Genomic DNA, 5,978 nt, shown 5'->3' with positions numbered 1-5,978 from the left:
TATGAACTTTTTGAAGATCGCTTATATTTCTAAAGCATTTTAGACTGCAAATTTTATAAAGGCATTTACCTTGTTACCAAATGTTGAAGCCATTCTTTCTAAGACCTCTTTTTGTTGGGCTTTACTTAAAAATTGAAGTCTATATAAAACAAAAATCAAAAATCAAATATATGGACTTCTAGCAAGATGGTGGACTAGGCAGACACACTATACAGCCTCTACAACAAAGATATGGGACACCAATTGAAAGAGATATAGGGGATTATTCTGGAACCCTGAACTTCACAGAAATAGTTCGAGAAGTGGATTGAATACCTACTGAAAAAGAAGCTGAGGGGCAATGACCGGAGACTGAATAGGGAATAGACTCCTGGCCAGATGAGACACAGCCATCTTGAACTCTTGCAAGTAGCTTTGGAGATACAGACAGATGGTGGCCTAATGGCGCAAATTCACAAGATAAATGTAAACAGTGGGATTCTTTCTTGCTTCCTAGATATTCCTGGATACCACAGATGAAGCTGACCATCACTCTCATCTAGCCCCAGCCCAGAAATTGCTCTCCAGGTGTTCTGAGCTGTACAGTTTAAGCCATTGTGAGATGGATGGCCATTGCACTGCCTTGGCACTTGGATTCAGGTGGGCTCTGTTCCAGATCTACAGAACCCAAAGTGCTTCCAGTCCAGAATTAGGCTAGCAAGATTCTAATTTATAATCAGTCATTTGCACCCACATTCCCTCTGGTACTGACAGAATCTGAAACTAGCAACCTGAAGGACCTCTACAAACCATTTCTGAATTGTATGCCCTGAACACAGACAGCATCTGGTGTGGTGCTGTGGGTTAATGAGCCAGACCGCAAAGGCGTTTGAACTGCAAGCTCGGCAGTTCAAGCTCGCCAGTCACTCCTCAGAAACTCTATACAGGGTCACTATATGTCAGAACCAACTTGACGGCACTTCACAACAACAACCAAAACCACTAGGAACTCAATTTAGAGCTGGGAACTCAGCAATCACCTTTTTTCCTCCTTCTTCCTCTCTTTCCTTTCCCTTGAGTTTTATCTTTTCCATCTGTTCTTATTTTCTTCTGTTCCTCATTTCACCTTCTTCTACTGTCTTTCCTCTTGATTTTTCTTTACTACTCTAGTCTCATTATCTTTTCTTCACTTTCTCTTTGTGTGTATGGGTGTTTCTCTTCCTTTTATTTTCTCTTGTACAGATCTATTTTTCTGTCCCTCTGTTTGGCTTTTATATTCTTTTTTCCATGTTGCTTCCCATTTTTGCTTCTTTTATCTCCTTCATTATATTCTGTTTTCACTGTTGCTTGCTTGTTTGTTTCTTCTGTTTTGTTTTCCAGTGTGTGTTTTCTAATCTTGTTCCAACTGATAGAAAACAACCATGCCCATACAGCTGAGCCACAACCATACCCTCTGAGACTCTTTCCACTGGACAAGAGCCAATAGAAGCTCCTATACCATGTGGTTAATGATAGGCACCAGCCATCACCAGACAAACACCCTAAACTAAGCTGCATGAATGGCAAATGGAACATGTTTCCATTTTCTAATCACACCCACCAGGAGATAATTGGTAAGATCCTAAAAACTTAACAACATGAAACTATGAATTAAATACAAATGCAATGATGCAACAGTGTCTCTGAGACAACAGACAATATTAATTCACACAAAGAAACAAGATAGAGTGTCTCAAACAGATAACCAAGATTCAAAACCAGAAAACAGTTCTGAGGAAGAAGAGGTAATGGAACTACCTGAGAAAGATTTCAAAAGAATGATATTTAGGCACCTTTAATAGACTGAAGAAAGAATAAGGAAAGCAAGAACACAGAACAAAACTTTAGAAGAATTCAGGAAAAGATGGAGGCAGGGCAAGATGGCATACTAAGCAGACAGGCCCTCTGCAGAAAGGATACGAAAAACCAGATAAGACACATACAGAGGGCAGTCCTGGACTTTGAGCTTCAGATTAAGAGATAGAGAGATGTACTGAAAAGTATAAAGATAGATTTAAATACTGGAAGCCATAATTAGTGAGCTTGAAGATAAACCTCCCAATACTGGTAAGATAGGAAAGAAAAAAAAAAAAAAAGAATGAGAAAAAACTTTAAGACAGCCTAGGATTTCTGTAGGACAACATGAAGAAGAATGTTCTGCAGACGATCAGCATTCCAGAAAAGAAAGAGGCAAAGAAAAACACAGAAAAGATAGTCAAAGAGCTGCTGGAAAAAAATTTACCTAACTTCATGAAAGATGAAAAGATAAGACTTCAAGAAGCTGAATGAAACCCAAACAAGATATACCCCAATAGAAAATCATCTAGGCAAATCATCAAACTTTCCAAAATCAGAGGTATCAATCTGTAAAGAAGACAACTGCAAAGCAAAAGGAGGGGAAAGTATAGTTACAGAATTCCAAATGGTGAGAAAGTCAAGGTAAGAGTGAGAAAGTCAAGGTAAGATTTCAAGGTAAGAGTGTTTTAAAATGGGGAATAAATTAATAAATTAAGGGTAATCTCAAAGAAACGTAATACATCTTCACATCAAATCAAGAAAAGAAAAAAAAAATCAATGAAAATTTGTAAATATTAAAACCATGAAGAAATTGACAAGAAAAAGCCACAAAAATATGAACGCAGCACAGGAAAGCATGAGGAACAAAGAACCCCAAAGCACCACATAAAAACAAAGAGCAGATTGACTGCTATCAATTCATACCAATCAATAATTACACTGAACACCAATGGATTAAGTGCAACAGACAAGAGAAATAGAGTAGCAGGATAAATATGAAAACAGGATCCTTCACTATGCCATATACAAGAGACACACAAAGAAAAACATAGATCAAAAATTAAAGGATGGAAAAAATACGTCAAGCTAGAAGCAATTAAAAATGAGTTTGTTGTTGTTGTTGTTGTTAGGAGCCATTGAGTTGGTACTGACTCATAGTGACCCTATCTATGCACAACAGAATGAAACACTACCTGATCCTAGGCAGTAAGAGTGGCAATATTAATTCCTGACAAAACAGACTTAAGACAAAAACCAGCATAAGAGAAAAAGGACATAATCTCACAACTAAAGAGTCAATTGAATAAGAAGACAACTATAATCAATAGCTATACCCCCAATGAAAAAGCCTCTAAATACATAAGTGAAACATTAATAGAATTAAAGAAAGACATAGACAACTCTGCAATAATAGTAAAAGTTTTTAATGCACCATTTTCAGCAAAAAGGAAATTACAACTAGAAAGAAACTCAATGAAGACACAGAGGAACTAAACAGCAAAATCAATCAAATTGACCTCATTGATTTATACAGAGCACTCAACCCAACAAAACCACACAATACACACTCTTTTCTGGTGTACATGGAACACTCTCCAGAATCAACCATATGTTAGGACACAAAGCAAGTCTCAATAAATTTAAAGCATCAATATACTACAAACCATATTATAGACCACAATACTATAAAATTAAAAATCAACAACAGGAAGATCAATAAAACAAAACCAAATACATGGAAACTGAATAGCTATTACCCTGCTTAAATGAATTTTTTAAATGAAATTTTAACAATTCCTTGAATCAAATGAGAATTAAAACACAACATACCAAAATCTTTGAGACACAACAAAAGCAGTGCTTACAGGGCAATTTATAGCAACAAATGCATACATTCAAAATGAAGAAATAACCAATTTCAGCACATTTAACACAGCATCTCAAGAAATTAGAAGAAGACCAGCAAAGTAAGCCTATAGTCACCAGAAGAAAAGAAATAATAAAGAATATAGCAGAAATAAAAGAATTAGAAAACAGCAAAACGATAGAAAGATTCAACAAGACAAGATGGTATTTCTTTGAAAGGATTAATAAACTTGACAAACCGTTCACAACTCTAACAAAGGGATAGAAGGAGAAGATGCAAATGATACACTTTAGAAACTATATGGGTGATGTCACAACAGAACCAACAGAAAATAGAGGATAATAACAGAATACTAAGAAGAGTTGTATTCCAAGAAATTTGAAAATCTATAAAAAATGATAAAGTTTTAGATAAACAAGACCTACTTACACTAACACCAAGTGAAGTATAAAACTTGAATAGATCTATAACAAGCAAAAAAGGAATTGTTCATGTCTTTTAAAAAAATTCCCAACAAAAAAGGTCCAGGCACAGATGGCTTACTGGTGGATTTTACCAAACATTCAGAGAAGAGTTGATGCCAATTTTACTTAGAATTTCCAGAACATGGAAAATCCTGGAAAACTGAATACATTTTATGAAGTGAGCATAACTTTCATATCAAAACCAGGCAAGGACATTACTGAAAAAGAAAATTATAGAGCAAGATCCCTCATGAACATAGATGCAAAAATTCTCAACAAAATCTAGACTTCAAGAACACATCAAAATATAATACATCTTGACCAAGTGGGTTTCATACCAGGGATGCAAAGATAGTTCAACATTAAATAAACAATCAGTATAATTTACCACATAAATTTTCAAAAAGGAATACAAGCACATGATCATATCATTGATGCAGTAAAGGTATTTGGCAAAATCCAACATCCATTCTAGATAAAAACACTCAACAAAGTAAGAATTGAAGGGAAATTCCTCAACATAATTAAGAGCCTATATATGGACTGGTGTGGCACTGTGGGCTAATGCATCAGACTGCAAAGTCATTTGAACTGCTAGGTCAGTGGTTCAAGCTCACTAGCTTCTCCTTGGAAACCCTATACAGAGTCACTATGTGTCGGCATTGACTCGATGGCACTTAACGACACTATACAAATCCAAAAGCCAACATAACTCTCAGTGGAGAGTAATTGAAAGGAAACCCTTTGCAAACAGGAACCAAACAAGGATGTCCTTCATTACCACTCCTATTCAATATATAATATTGTGTTGGAAATCTCACCCATAGTATAAAGCAATACAGGAAAATTCCAGTCTCCGGAGAAGGACATCATGGTTGGTAAAGTAGAGGGTCAATGAAAAAGAGAAAGATCCCCAATGAAATGGATTGACACAGTGGCAGCTACAATGGGCTCAAGTGTATCAGATTGTGTGGTTGGCACAGGACCAGATGGTATTTCATTCTGTTGTACATAGGGTGGCTATGGGTCAGTACCTATTCAACAGCACCTAACAACAATAAATTTGCAAACAAGAATTAAAACTCTATTTGCATATGATATGATCCTATACACAGAAAATTCCAAAGACTAAGCAAGAAAACTATTGGAACACAGTGAAAAATTCATCAAAGTTGTAGGGTACTAAATCAATACAAAAATCAGTTGGCAGAAGAACAATGAAAAAAGGTGATGGCACAGTGAGGTATGCATGGGCTAAAGTAGACAGATGTAAATAGTGATAAATCCACAACTTTGAATGAACAGTGTTCTGTGTGTGGATATGCGGGTTGAGACATAGGCTGAATGGGTAAGAAGGAAAAGAACTATATATGTGTGTGTTTGTTGTTGTTAAGTGCCATTGAGACATTTAGGAAGCAGCCTAAATGACCATCAAGAGAAGAATGGTTAAACAAACTTTGGTATATACACAGAAAGAAATATTATACCACCTTGAAGAATAATGATGACTTTATAACATGGATGACGCAGGAGGACAGTATACTTACTGAATTAATCAATCACAAAAGCACAAACATTGTATGAGACCACTGTTGTAAATCGCCACTCTTCTGTCAGTTTGTTATATTGTGGTGGCTTGTGTGTTGCTGTGAGGCTGGAATCTATGCCATCAGTATTTTGAATATCAGCAGGGCCACCCATGGCAGACAGATTTCAGTGGAACTTCTAGACTAAGATAGATTAGGAAGAAGGAGAGGCTGAAAAACTTATGAAGACCATGGTCAGATGTAGAACCAGAAGGTGAAAATATTATGAATGGCATGAGAATATTG

Source organism: Chrysochloris asiatica, unplaced genomic scaffold, assembly GCF_000296735.1.
Source record: "Chrysochloris asiatica unplaced genomic scaffold, ChrAsi1.0 scaffold00027, whole genome shotgun sequence".
Classification (NCBI taxonomy): Eukaryota; Metazoa; Chordata; class Mammalia; order Afrosoricida; family Chrysochloridae; genus Chrysochloris; species Chrysochloris asiatica.
The sequence above is the reverse complement of the archived record's forward strand: the minus strand, read 5'-3'. Positions refer to the sequence as shown.